At 38.4% G+C, this 14,631-nt stretch overlaps 1 non-coding gene across 1 annotated transcript; it reads right to left on the bottom strand.

Annotated features, from left to right (window-relative positions):
* Positions 1-13,915: 13,915 nt before the first annotated feature.
* Positions 13,916-14,022, bottom strand: LOC149458445 (U6 spliceosomal RNA). Its single transcript, XR_016313471.1, has one exon. It is a non-coding gene; the product is annotated as a U6 spliceosomal RNA (small nuclear RNA).
* Positions 14,023-14,631: the final 609 nt, after the last annotated feature.

Here is a 14,631-nt window from a genome sequence, read left to right as displayed (position 1 = left end):
CTGGATCAACTGTGGGTATAGGATTATAACTTTTTTTTCTTATGGTCGAACTGGATGGACTTTTGTCTTTTTTCAGCCAGACTAACTATGTAACTATGTTAAGTTGAACCAATTCATCTTAGGGATTTGTTTCATTATACTTGGCATTCGTGTCGTATATTCGTTAGTATACTGTATATCAAAACTATTCAACAGGATTCAATATTTTAGGATGCAATGGAATAAATAATGTAAAATTCCGTGGCCCCAAATTTTTCTAACCTAAGAATTGCATTAGACTGTGGAACAGACCTGACTGACTGTGACTATTACAAATTTAATTTAAACCACAAATTTACTCAAATTTGAATTATCAAACTAATTCGAAAATTGAATTACTTTCCCCATGAGCTCGGACTACTATCGAATCATCCAAATGAAACTAATGTATTTGTTAATTTTCTTTTTCTTTTACATTTGTTACTATGTCCATTTGGGGATTCCTATAGATCTTAATCTCCAAAAATCTAATTTTTAGGAAGAAACTCAATATGAAATGAAATGCACATGTCTACTACAGTGTAAGGAAACATTTTTCCAGGTTTTAAACCATCTTCTCCCCAACTTCTTCTGGGTGCCAGTCTTCAGTGGCTGGCGTGGGATAACATCACTCCTGCGCGTGGGTGGGAGTTCAGTGGTTCTGGCACACAGGCACTGTGCTGGAATGTAAACTGAGCTGAGCATTGCTTGATTATTTTGAGTGAAGGACGTAATGACTTCTGCGTTTTCTGTTCTGGGAAGCGCCTAAGAAAATATTGCAGGCAGGAGTCAGTCTAAGTCACAGTTCACATCAGTACAACTGCGTATTCCAGCTTTGCTGTGCGACTTAATTGCGGCTTTCTGACACTCATTGCAACTTCATTAACAGATGTTGAAGCAAGTCACAATGAAGTCACACAAAAATAGTACAGGCACCTTTTTCAAAGTCACTCTGACTTGAGTCGTACCCTTAAGAACAGTTCCATTGTTGGTAATGGGGTGCAACTTGTCATGCAGCTTTGAACTCGCAAGTCATGTGACAAGTTGCACTGGTTTGATCCAGGGCTTAATCTCACTATATATGTTACAGTTTGACTATAGTATCTCCTTTAGATGTACAAAAATGATGGAATATGATTACCTAACTGTCTAAAGAATTTGTATCTGGTGAAGTAGGCCCTTGCACAACATAGTTGTTGGTAGATGTAAAGGAGGTTTGTAACAGATCGTAACATGTGGGGTGAGCTTAATGGCCACACAACTAGTAATTTCATACGGTTAGCAATAAAAGCCCCTATATTTCTTAAATGAAAAGCAAAAGATGCTTTTTATTAGCTAATCCATACTGTTATAGACACAAATGCCAGTACTGTCAGCAGAAGCTCTCCAAATACGCTGCCATCATCCCTGATTAAAGAGTGTATGTTAGTACTTAAGAGTGGAATCATCTAATGATTTTTTTTCTTATGGAAAATAATGAAACATTTTTTTTAAAATAATCTGAGTCATGGGATCTCTATGCAATAGAATTGCACAAGTGTTACTCAAGTTTCTTTCATAAAGAACAATCCAATGTAACACTACAGTTAGGAGGAAGACAAATGAAACGCTGCTGAAAATAGGCTATACTTCAGCGCGTGTTGTTGCTGTTGTTAAGAAACACATGGAACCTGTCACCTTTTGTTTACACCACCACAATAATCCTTTTAATCGCAAGCTAAATGGCAACCAGTGTCTCATAAATCTAAAAGCATTTTTCGTATGGCTCAAAGTGATCACTAATTGAGAATGTTTTGTGTCCTAAAGTCTTTTCTGAGTAGACGGATGTATGTATTAGACTCTTGGAGAGGTGGAGATCTTGTCTGCCTCCTACACAAGGCTCAGAGGGCTTGCACCTCACCTGCAGCTTAGAGCATGTTCTCACACGTGAACGTTTAAAAAAGTTGCATAGGCAGCTCTAGTCACGATGACCAATGACAACCAAATCAAAATGAAAGGATGGAAAATGTGATTTGCCTAATCAATGACGTACGTGTGGTTTAAAAAATAATATATAGAAATAAAAAAAAAAAAAAGAAAAAAAGAAGTAATAATATTATTAAAATATTTAAGAGGAAAAAAGATGAAAAATAAGTAGGAGACTAGTTCTCTGTTGGCATTGACTGAAGAGTCTGCTATCCTCCAAAACAAATTGCTAAATTGTCAGGTAATTTGATTTTTTAATTGATACTTATTCTCTTCTTCTAACTTTAGTTTTAAAAAAAGCCAATGTGCAAAATTAAACTCGAAGTTGAAAGTCAGTCAATGAACTGTGTTTTTCATAATTTGTTCATCTGTATGAATGATAAAGGGAAATATATTGTGGTTTTACATATATCTGTCTTTATTATTGTCAGGACTAAAATTAAAGACAATCTTTGATTAGAATGTTATAAACATTTTTTTGACAGGTACAATTAAACATTTGAATACATATTAGTGAAAATTTTGTAATTTAATATCCAGCCAATAGGAGGAGCTATAGGATTCTTTTCATGTGTTTACCTTTTTGGATGCTTTACAGAAAAGCCTTATTACAGATTGTTTTTAGGGATGAGGTTTGAGTTAAGATGGATTCAAAGCAAATACTGGGGGTTCAAGATTCATGGTCCCAGTAAACATTTTGCACATTCTCCAGGGAGAACTGTTTTTAATCTATAATGTACTACATGGTCTTTAACTATGGCCAGCAGGCTTAGAAGGGTCAGTAAGGGGGCTTTTGGATAAACTAGACCCCACACTATAAATGGGCGGCACAAGACATAGGGGTAAGCTTGTAAAAAATGTGTTGTGTGAATGCCTTAACCATCTCAATACCACCGTACAAATATATACAGTCTTTTATTGAGGTGGTTACACCGGGATCACAGTTGAGGCTACAAACTAGTACAATTTTCTTCAACTGACGATTCTCTTTTTTTTTTGTAAAAGGGATCTGAGTGATCAAAGAGAGGTGTAAGTGGGCTAGGTTCCGTGGAAAGTGAGAAGGACGAGCGTGAGCAATACCAGGTGTAACATGTGGCTATCATAAGAGGAAACAGAGATGGACAAAGTGAAAAGCCTATCTATAACCCCATAGTAACACTACAGGTCTATGACTGTCATTCTATCATGGAAGAAGCCTTAGCTAAGGGTCTAGGAAACCAGTTATTCGATTATCGATTATTCTAGAGATGACTGCGGAGGTACAGTAGATGGCAAAATCTGGGAAACCCATGCCTCCTTTGAGTTACAAATGAATTTATAACGGAGACAGGAGAACCTTTGATGCCATAAAAATTGCACTGAAAGGGTTCAAAGTGTGCAAAAAAATTAGCTGGACTTGTGATAGAGATAGTTTGTGTCATGTACCTGGAGGAGATCAAGCTGGAGAGGGGGCTTCTATTGCACCTCTTGTCCAACTCCCCTGGTAGTGATGACAGGGAGTGTGAGGACACAGAGTGGCATGAGGGCCGGTATAGCAGGTAGCAGCAGCTGGGGTTTGCTGGAAGCAGTTGACTGTAGATCAATAGGCAGGAACAAGGAACTGGAACAATGATGACACTTGCTTGGCATACAAGAGTGTAGCCAGGTTACAAAGGTCATCAACAGCCAGGCAACGAGGTACAGGAACACCAGGAAGAGACAGAGTCAGGATAAAAGCTGGGATCGGTACTAGTGATGGGCCAAACACCAGACTGTTCGGTTCACAGTCAAACATTGAAACCTACTGAAAGTTCGACTGTGAACTTTGAATGGTTGTACGGGTGTGGTATGGATTGTGAGGGGAACCCTCACGCCAAAATGTAAAAAGAAAAATGGCGTGGAGGTCCCCCCAAAATCCATACCAGACCCTTATCTGAGCATGCAGCTCAGCAGGTCAGGAAAGAGGGGGGATGAGTGAGCGCTTGCCCCCTCCTGAACCATACCAGACCACATACCCTCAACAAGGGGGGGGTGTTTTGGGGCAAGGGGCCATGTCCCCATGTTGATGGGCCAGTGGTTGTTGGGGTCTGCAGACAGGGGGCTTATCGGAATCTGGAAGCCCCCTTTAACAAGGGGGCCCCAGATCCCATGTGAATGAGTATGGGATACATGGTACCACTACCCGTTCACAAAAAAAAGTGTAGCATAAAAATGAGAGGAGACAGTCTTTGACAAGTCCTTTATTAAAAACAAAAATAAAAAAAATTACCCAATTACGCAATACTCTTGGATTTTTATTGAAAAGGGAAATTATCCTTGAGGTGGGAAAGATTATTGGAAGAGAGAGTCATATTAAGAGCTTCCGTTTTGGAGACATCAGTTTGAAATTGCTGAATGAACGAAAGTGTTGAAATTTAGATTCAGAGAAAGGGCCAACTGACCCTATCAAACCCCTTTTCAGCATTAAACGATAGGAGACACAATGGCAGTCTTCGTTCCTGGGCTTAAGAAATTAGATAGATGGCCTTAGGTGTCTTAGGGTTCTCTGGTTGCAGTGAATAATATGTGGAAGCAATGGGGAGATTAGGTTTGCAAGAAGTTTGCAAAAAAATTTTCACATCGACGTTCAAGAGTGAGATTGTCCTATATTTACTGCAATTGAATGGGTCTTTGCCTGGTTTGGGGAAAACAGTTATCTGGGCTCGAAGAAATTGTGGCAGTGGCAGGTGTTCTGCGTGTATCGAATTAAAGGCTTTGGCCATTATTGGTCCTAACAATGGGGCATATGTTTTGTAAAATCTTGGGAATAGCCTTCTGGGCTTGGGAATTTTCTGTTCTTTAGACCTTTAATAGAATGTAAAGTTTCCATGTCGGCAATAGGGGATTCTAAGTCCGATGCAAAGAGGGAGTTTATGGATGGCAATGCAATTTCCTGAAGGTAGGCTAACATGTTGTCCTCAATAGGCTTATCTTTGTTGATAAACCTGGTGGAATGCAGATTATACAAATTTGTATAATAAGCTTGAAATTCAGCAGAGATACCTGTATTATTTTATACAGTATTTTATTGTTAGTAGCCAAGCTAAAAAATTGTATAGGGTGGTGGGGTGATCCAGGGTGTATGGTACAGGCTGGATGATGTTCACATTTGTTAGAAATCAAATAATGGGTCTGTTTCTGTTTCTCCTTGGTAAAAAGTTACTGAGAGTCAACTAGGTATAGGAGATCTTGTCTGACATTAGATAATTCTAACAGTGTGTCGGGGTGGATGGTCTGCTTGTGAGAAGACTCCAACTGAGAAATGTGAGTCAAGAGTCTGTGTATATCAGTGGAGCATTATTTTTTCAATCAAGTGCCATGCTGAATATAAACCCCTCAAAGCACACACTTCAAGGTCTCCCACTCAATGGATGCGTGTTTTACCGAAGGCATGATGAAGAATTAATTAAATAATCACTTGTGAGGTAGCCCAAGTGCATGGGACGCGCAATATATTATCATTTAAACACCAACAGCAATGTTTAATAAAAATAGAGGATCTACCTTGGGATACATTAATGGAGAAATGATCTGACCATTGTTTAACATGGATGGATGTATCTGGATTAGAATCAAGTAGCGTTTGTGAGATTAAAAATAGTCAATTGTACTATAGGAATCATGGGTGACTGGGTAGGAACTGTAATCCCTCTCATATGGATAAAAAATACATTACACATCCTGCAGGTGTAACTCTTGCAAGGTATGCCTAATGTTGGTCAGGAGACTAGGGGACAGTGCGGACTTACCAGTCAAGGTGTCCAGCAGTGTGACCAGAGGTAGGTTGAGATCACCCCCGAGGATGATATTACTATTTCCTAAACTTCCCAGGTCTTTGATAATGGCCAAGAGGAAGCATAGCTGCTTCTGATTGGAAGAATACATTTTAGCAAGGGAGGACAAAAAATTCTAACATTTTAATTTCAGGAAAATAAACTGACCGGAGGGGTCTATATAGGAGTCTAACACTTCAAGATTAAAAGAACGGTGAAAAGCAATGGCAACCCCTGTGGACTTGGGTTGTGTACTATGAAACCAGGTGGTGAAATATTTATTCCAGAGTTGAGGGATTTTATTGGACCTGAAATGCATTTTTGTTTTAGCCTTATGAAAATTATAGAGGATCTGTCTCCTCCTCTCTGGTGACACTTTAAAGGCTGAATTAACCACCATCAGGGAAAAAAAAAACTAGAATAATATGAACCATTGGAACATACCCCAGACCTTGAACTATTTACAGGAAGAAGGAGGGGAACAAAAAGGGGATACAAAGCAAAAGAAAAACAACCCAAAAGAAAGAAACCACTGAAAAAAGAAACATGTCCATGACAGTACTATTGAACAGAGGATGCCTTGGGAGAAATTTCTGACATAGCTGACAGACAAAACAGGAAATATTAAATGGCAACCATCCCCCATAGTATACTGTACGGTATCCATGTATCAGTGAAAAACATAATGAAAAGCAACATCCTAGTATACAAGATCAGTACCTCTAGGGTACTGAAGTTCCTGAGGTGGGGAACATAAATAGCTTGTGGAGTGGCTCACTCCTCAGGATTTATGAGACTGGATAAGTCCTAAAAGGATGAACTAATAAGCCATCAGACTCATACTGAAATCTAGAAAACACTGTACTTGGAGGTTCCCAGGGTATGTTGAATCCAAAAAACTGTTCCTAGCAGATCACATACACAACAAAACAAACTGTAACAGGAAGATCAAACCAGCTAAACAAACTATGAAACGGTCACAGGTTGAAAGTTTTGCTCTGCAGAGTTTGTTAGTCATTTGAAGACATCTGGGAAGCAGGGTGGGATCTCTGTTTTCTGGACCTATGTTGCTATCTGGAGATAATAGGAACCCCCGGAGTGGCTGGTTGGAGGGGCCAGTCAGGTAGAAATACAGTATTTGTGGCAGTTCAAAAGTGTCTAAAAATGTTGTAAGGTCCCCCAGAGTGCTAAATGTAGTGGATTTGGCATTGTGGAAGGCTTTAAGTTGAAAGGGGAACCTCCATCTGCTCTTGATCTTCTTGGATTGCAGGACTTTCATGAAATGTCTAAGAGAGCTCCTTATCTCCAAAGTTTGATGCAAAAGGTCTGGAAATACCTTGACTGGGGTTTCATTAAAGTGATTTCTGTTTTAAGGTTATCGATGGCATTTAGTAAAAGTAGATTCAACTGAGGCTATCAGCTGCACTATATCTATCTTGGTGGGGAGTGCTTTGATGTGTTCTCTGACATAAGTTATTTTTTGCACTTTTGTATACCTCTGTGAAATGTAAAATAAAACTCTTTGTAAAATAAATGCATATTTGCAAAGTGTTTTACTTGTAAGAGGGTTTGTAATTATATATATTCAGCTTTGTGACATAGGCACCAGTACCAAAAAGGATAGCCAGCAGCACCATGTGGCTGCTTTATCAGGGTAAAGGAGACCCAATTCTACTAAAGGAGATACAATGCTACTGGATGTCTCATTAAAGAGAACAAACAATCATCACATGATGATTGTAAATTGTAAAAAAATAAAGATTACACCCAAACACTTAAAATCACCTCCAAAAAATGTTAAGGCCCCAACTTACCTCTAGGTACAATTATCGCTTCGGCAATGGCCAATGACATCATCAGCGAATGTGTAGTGATGCTCTGCCTTCAGGACCACACAGTATGCCATGGAATGCAGAGCACTGTGCCGCAATGTCATCGCTGCCTGGTCATTCAAACGGCCAGAGCCTGGGAACCCGGAAGGAAGACCGGGTGAAGACGGAAGCCTGAGCTGCTGTGGCAACACACTGCTGGAGGGCTTTGTTTCTAAGGTAAGTTTGTCATAATGTGCAAGTATGCAGCACACTTTTGTTTGTTTACATCTTCCTCTTCTACATTGTATCTTCCTTTTCCTACAGTGTATCTTTCTCTTCATTTAGAAGAGGAAGTAAACACATGGGCTGGCTGCACAGTGACTGATCACTGTGATAGCCAATCAGAGACTATCATAGTGATCAGGTGACCTGGAACCAGGAGTCCCGGGTCCCGATCATTAGTACGAGAACCGGGGCTCCCGGTGAGAACCCAGTCTCTGTCCTGGGAGTGTGCTGTGTTGCACACTCCCAGCACAAAGAGAAATATGCATATATATGGCCCCATGGATAAAGGCCCATTTCTGTGAGGCTGCATATATGTGTACAGGAGGCGGGAAAGGTTTAAAGGATTTGTGTGTTTTCACTGTTACCCTCATAGCCACATAAAAAGACCCTCTCCTGGCTGTATGGTATTTTTTACAATTGTTTTTGTATTGGTATAGTTCTCCTATGTCAGTTCCCAGCTCGCCATACATTTGTACATTGGGTTGCCTAGCAGACCTAAACATGACCAGAATTTAATGACAGGATTCACCTCTAATAGACTTCAAAGATATTCGCTGCTAAGTTTCAAACTGGACTCAGCAAACCCTTGGCAAATGGAACCTGAGCAGTTTTGCTCACTACTATTTCTCTTTAGATGGTCCATAATTCTGTGTAAGTCTTGTGTCATGAGCACACCTTGTATAAAATACTTATTTGTAAAACACTGATTTAAAAAATAATATTAATATCAACAGCTGTGGTTTTTCTTTAAGTAATGGCATGGTGTTCTCTACCTTCATTACAATTTCTCTTTGTATGTGACATTACCTCTCATTTTTGCTTATGTTTGGTATTTTATTCCCCCCTTTTACCTCTTTTTGTTTTCTGGTCCCCCCATGGATCACCCCAGGTTTGGAATCCCCTCCACCTATCAGCACATCACTGTTCTTTTTTTTCCAACCTCCACTTTTGCTATTGTCATATTTTTTTTTGATGGTTCTATGTAAATGAAGGTGTTATTTAGATTATATTTTTATTAATTCTAGTGTTGCATCTCAATCGTGGATCCTAAGGAAGCGCATGCAGGAACAAATACAAACTTAAAAGACTGTATGGATGGTGCTAGACCGTGATACTCATTGTTTTTATGTAACGTCTATTTTAACTGAATGGAATACTAAATAATACATTTTTTGATAGTTCTGTGTTGTATATCTCATTGTGAGGTACATATAAAGTTTCTTTTTTCTGAGAAAGATAGTTTCACATTTATGCTTAGGTGTGGCTACTTATGCTTGTTCTTTTGTTCCTGTTTTGCTTGAAAGTTTGGGATGGCACCACAATGTGAATACTTATAACTTGGCTCCTTGGCCTCCTTTCTTTAAAAATCCAAGAGTATGGCTTGTTTGGCTGGCTAAGGAATTTTAAGTTAAAGTAGTAAAGGAGAAGTGTGTGATTGGGAAAAAACAAACCTACATACTCAATTAGATGGCTGCAGTAATGGTGTGATGCTGAAGGTGTCTCCCGCCGGCTCTAAGCATGAGAACTGGGCCATCACATGACTGTTGATTGCTCAATTCTCGGTCTTCACTGGGCAGAAAGCAGTGACTGTAAGTCATGGGCTCTCTGTTTTGCCCCTCCAGTGCCCACTGAAGCTGTGTTGGGGGGCAGAAACAGCAGCCTCAGGCTTTCAGTGGCACACTGAGAGGCTGAGCCAGCTGCTGGTCAGGCGTCTGGGGGTGTTTCTGACATTATTGTCAGGATCCCTGCAGAGCCTGGACCAGCTCTGTGATGTCAGCTGACAGCAAGCTTAATCCCACTGTTGGCTGAATCTAGGTGACAGGAGTGCAGAAATAAGTGTACTCCTGTTTTCCAAAAGAGAAGTATGATCAAGATTCTTTAGCCATACTTCTATTTTACCTATAGAACTCTTTTTTTCTTGGTATCAACTAGCTATTGGTTATGTGAGCATGTTCCTGGGTTTGATTCATGGGAATATTCAGCAAACTTACTGTAAACTTTAATGTGAATCCCATAGTGGTCAATTGATAGTGAATTCTGAAAATCAGTTTTCTCCATTTTCAAGGGCAATAATCCATGGATTGACAAACAAAGGGCATAGGGAGCTGGACTGACAGGGGGCATGTACCTAACAATAATTATAATATGATAAAAAAAAATTATAGTTAGTTTTTCCTAAGACATGGGTTTTTTTTTTAGCAGTAATAGGCAAGAATTGGGTGGTTGAGGTTGTAGGCAGAACAAATCTAAAATTTACCCAAAGGTCAAAAGTTTTACACTTTGAAAAAAACAAAGATACATCTCTGAACTTCATAACTATTGCCAAACAGTGGCAAAAACATGTTTCAAAGCAAAGCATGTGATCTTTTTAGTACAGCACCACACTGTAATGTTTGCAGTCTTTTTGAATCAGGTAATTTTCATTAAAAAATTAGCATGTAAACAATACAGACAATTATCCCAATGATCCCCCTCCCACTTCCAAGCCCTTTATGATAAGGCTTCCATATAAATGAGAAACAAACATTAGACAGGTGCACTCCGAAAAATTTTGTTTAGTTTCAGATGCATTTGTTTATTGAAGAATTTTGTTTCGTAATATTCGTTATGTTGAACTGATTCATTTTTAGAATTCATTTCATATCTTTGGCATTCATTCTGTTTATTCATTGGTCTGGGTGGATTACAGTTTTCATGGAAGATTGCTATATATTGGATATATTTGAATCAGACAGATTAAAAGCGGAAAGATTTATTATTTTTGGATGCTAGTCCAACCCACCAAGAGAAATGGTATGAGCTGATTGGACAATATCGACTGGCTTCATATGCATCCGAATTAACAAATGGAATGAAATTCGAATCCATTCGTTATCCAAATCCAAATTATCAAATGAATTAAGAAACTGAATTAATTTCCCCATGAGCCTGAACTACTATCACATCATGTGAGGTCATCAGAATGAAACGGGAGAGACTAATACATTTGTTAATTTTGTTATAACTTTTTTTTCGGATTTGTTGACATTCGGTACTATGTCCATTGAAACATTCATATATATCTGAATCTCTGAAAATTTAATTTTCATCTGAAAAATGAATCGTAATGAAATGAAATGCACATGTTTAACATAGACACTGCTGCTTTACATAAGTGGTCACCAGTAGAGATGAGCGAATTATTCAAAAATTCGATTCGGCTGATTCGCCGAATTTGCGGGAGAAATTCGATTCGATGCAAATTTATTCGCCGCGAATTTAACTTATTTAAAGGGTTTCTAGGCTTCAGAGAGCCTTTATATTAGTGCAGAACACTGTACCTTTAATTTAAATGCCCTTGGAGTCTGCTGGGGAAGAGAAATAATACTGTCAGTCAGTATGACATGCAGATGAGTGCCGTCGATCTTAGAATCACCGCACACTTCACTCATTTGGGCAGTCACGGGGCACGACGAAGAAGAAGAAGAAGAAGAATAAAAAGAAGAATGAAAAGAAGAAGAAGAATGAAAAGAAGAAGAAGAATGAAAAGAAGAAGAAGAAGAAGAAGAAGAAGAATGAAAAGAAGAAGCAGAAGAAGAAGAATGAAAAGAAGAAGAAGAAGAATGAAAAGAAGAATGAAAAGAAGAATGAAAAGAAGAATGAAAAGAAGAAGAAGAATGAAAAGAAGAAGAATGAAAAGAAGAAGAAGAAGAATGAAAAGAAGAATGAAAAGAAGAAGAAGAAGAATGAAAAGAAGAAGAAGAATGAAAAGAAGAAGAAGAATGAAAAGAAGAATGAGAAGAAGAATGAAAAGAAGAATTAAAAGAAGAATGAGAAGAATGAAAAGAAGAAGAATGAAAAGAAGATTGAAAAGAAGAAGAAGAATGAAAAGAAGAAGAAGAAGAATGAAAAGAAGAATGAAAAGAAGAAGAAGAAGAATGAAAAGAAGAAGAAAAAGAATGAAAAGAAGAAGAAGAAGAAGAATGAAAAGAAGAATGAAAAGAAGAAGAAGAAGAATGAAAAGAAGAAGAAGAAGAATGAAAAGAAGAAGAAGAAGAATGAAAAGAAGAATGAAAAGAAGAAGAAGAAGAAGAATGAAAAGAAGAAGAAGAAGAATGAAAAGAAGAATGAAAAGAAGAAGAATGAAAAGAAGAATGAAAAGAAGAAGAAGAAGAATGAAAATAAGAAGAAGAAGAATGAAAAGAAGAATGAAAAGAAGAAGAAGCAGAATGAAAAGAAGAAGAAGAAGAATGAAAAGAAGAAGAAGAAGAATGAAAAGAAGAATGAAAAGAAGAAGAAGAAGAATGAAAAGAAGAATGAAAAGAAGAAGAAGAAGAATGAAAAGAAGAAGAATGAAAAGAAGAAGAAGAAGAATGAAAAGAAGAATGAGAAGAAGAATGAAAAGAAGAATTAAAAGAAGAATGAGAAGAATGAAAAGAAGAATGAAAAGAAGAAGAAGAAGAATGAAAAGAAGAAGAAGAAGAATGAAAAGAAGAATGAAAAGAAGAAGCAGAAGAAGAAGAAGAAGAAGAAGAATGAAAAGAAGAAGAAGAATGAAAAGAAGAAGAATTCCAGTACAGCAAAAAGTGTATCTGCAGAGAGCTCCGCTATTTCTGACAGTTCTCTGACAGTTCTGACAGTTCATTTACAGCGGTTGAAACATTGTATCTATTTATTTCCGAATAAAAACATCTGTATCCTAAATGGAAACAAATAGATACAATGTTTCAACCGCTGTAAATGAACTGTCAGAACTGTCAGAGAACTGTCAGAAATAGCGGAGCTCTCTGCAGTGACACTTTTGCCGGCTGATCGGGGAAAATTCGATTCGTGCATCCGAAGTTTGCTAAAATTCGGATTCGATGCGAATCGAATTTTTCCTAATATTCGAAACGAATTCCACTTCGCCAAGTTCGATTCGCTCATCTCTAGTCACCAGCATAGTAATACAGTTACACAACAGGGATAACTGTAGTTCTGCTTAACCTATTACATTGGAGTAGAGAGCTATTACAGGAAATTATCCTCCATTTTCATTTTCCCAACACCAATCTGAGAATAGAGTGAAAACAACCAGTCAGTGCAGCTACAAGCTGGCAAAGGCCTTCTTACCATAGGAGTCACTTAGTAATCAGTAACATCAGTGGCAGGGTAAAATAGGCACAACTAACCAATCCTGCCACAGTCTCCAGAACATTTGAGGATAGCTTCTGTGTTGATGTACTAATTTCTCTCTGGTCGGCACTATCTTAACTTGGTTGATTCATGAGAGTTGGGGGGTGTAGAAACAACCAATATTTGGCAATTAATTTATGTGCTACAAGCAAGAGCCTAACAGCTGGTATCAGAATATTAGGATGATAATGTTCCTATGATTTATTGCACCCAGTAAGCAAATTATAATGTCTAGGTGAAACTTTACGGTGGAGATAGTGGGCTCCAGAAAGCGGTAATTTCTTCTTCAAAATGTTTGGTAAAATGCCTTAGCCTTTTTAAAAAAAATTTTTGGCATTCACTAAAAAATGCTACTAACATACCGCATGAGTTATTTTATGAAGTTATGCGGTATTTTAGTAGTGAAAACTATGTTGATGAGGACAAGTGCCTCTTCCCCACAATCCTGGCTGGTGGTTCTGGGGGTCTGTGGGTAGAGCGCTTATTGGAATCTGAAAGCTCCCTTTAACAAGGAGGCCCCCAGATCCCGCCGCCCCATGTGAATGATTATGTGATTATGTGGTACATACTGTAGTACCCCTACTCATTCACCAAAAAAAGTTTAGCGTAAACAAACACAGGAGACAGTTTTTGATAAGTACTTTATTAAAAAACAAATTGTCCCCACGATTAACACCTGCTGTTGACCTGAAAAAAAAGAGGTCCAAACCCAAAAAAAAGCTCTCGCTCCTTAACTACCATGTTGTTTACTGGTTGTTAAGGACACTGGCTGCACGCTCCTTAACAAGCAGTGAGAATCACATTTCCCAAATTCCACATGCCTGGACCACTACTTAATTATCGCATGCATTTAATTATTCATTTCCTTCTGTGAATTGAGTTTTTTTGTTTTTTTTTATGGAACGCTTCACGAATTTGCATGTCATCCTTGCGCAGGGGCCATGCTAATCCTCTCTGTATCGTTCCAATTTTAGTATATGTGCTGCCAAAGCAAGCACTTGTGAATTGAGTTTAATGCCTTTCCATGCAGTATTTACTGATTGTTTTGAGCGTTATGCAGTTCATATCATAAAACGGTATAGTGAATTGACAGTTTCAGGATCACGTGATATTTAGGCAAAATGTGTCCAGATACCTAAATATTGCATGCAAGTTCCTTTTGTGAATGGAGTCCAGTATCAGTTACCTCTGTCCAGTAACCAGTCAATTTGGGACATTGCCATGACACCTGAATAAAACCTCCTAAATCTCAAGCACACTTTGGACAATTTGGATTATCCCGCATACCCCATTGTATCAACTTAACAGGGATCCTGCAGGCACATGTAAAATAAGTAGCTGGACTAATTTTAATGCAGGGAACAGTGACAAATTTAAGTGAGTAGTGACAAGCTTGAACTTCTCCTGCAATGGAAGAATTTGCGAATATTGAAAGTATACACAACTAGTAAAGGTAGGTGATGCTGTGGGATTGTCATGATTCAGACCCTGCATCCATCCTACAGGCCCCGCCCAGCTAGGTCTTGAGTCAAAAAATATTTCTTGGAACTGCTCAACCACCCATTTTTTTACTTACTGTAATTTGTTCTCAGTGTGTTGTTTTTTCC

Source organism: Staurois parvus, unplaced genomic scaffold (genome assembly GCF_062004578.1).
Source record: "Staurois parvus isolate SC_StPar_1 unplaced genomic scaffold, SC_StPar_1.0 ptg000287l, whole genome shotgun sequence".
Lineage (NCBI taxonomy): Eukaryota > Metazoa > Chordata > Amphibia > Anura > Ranidae > Staurois > Staurois parvus.
This window is presented reverse-complemented; position numbering and strand designations above follow the sequence as displayed.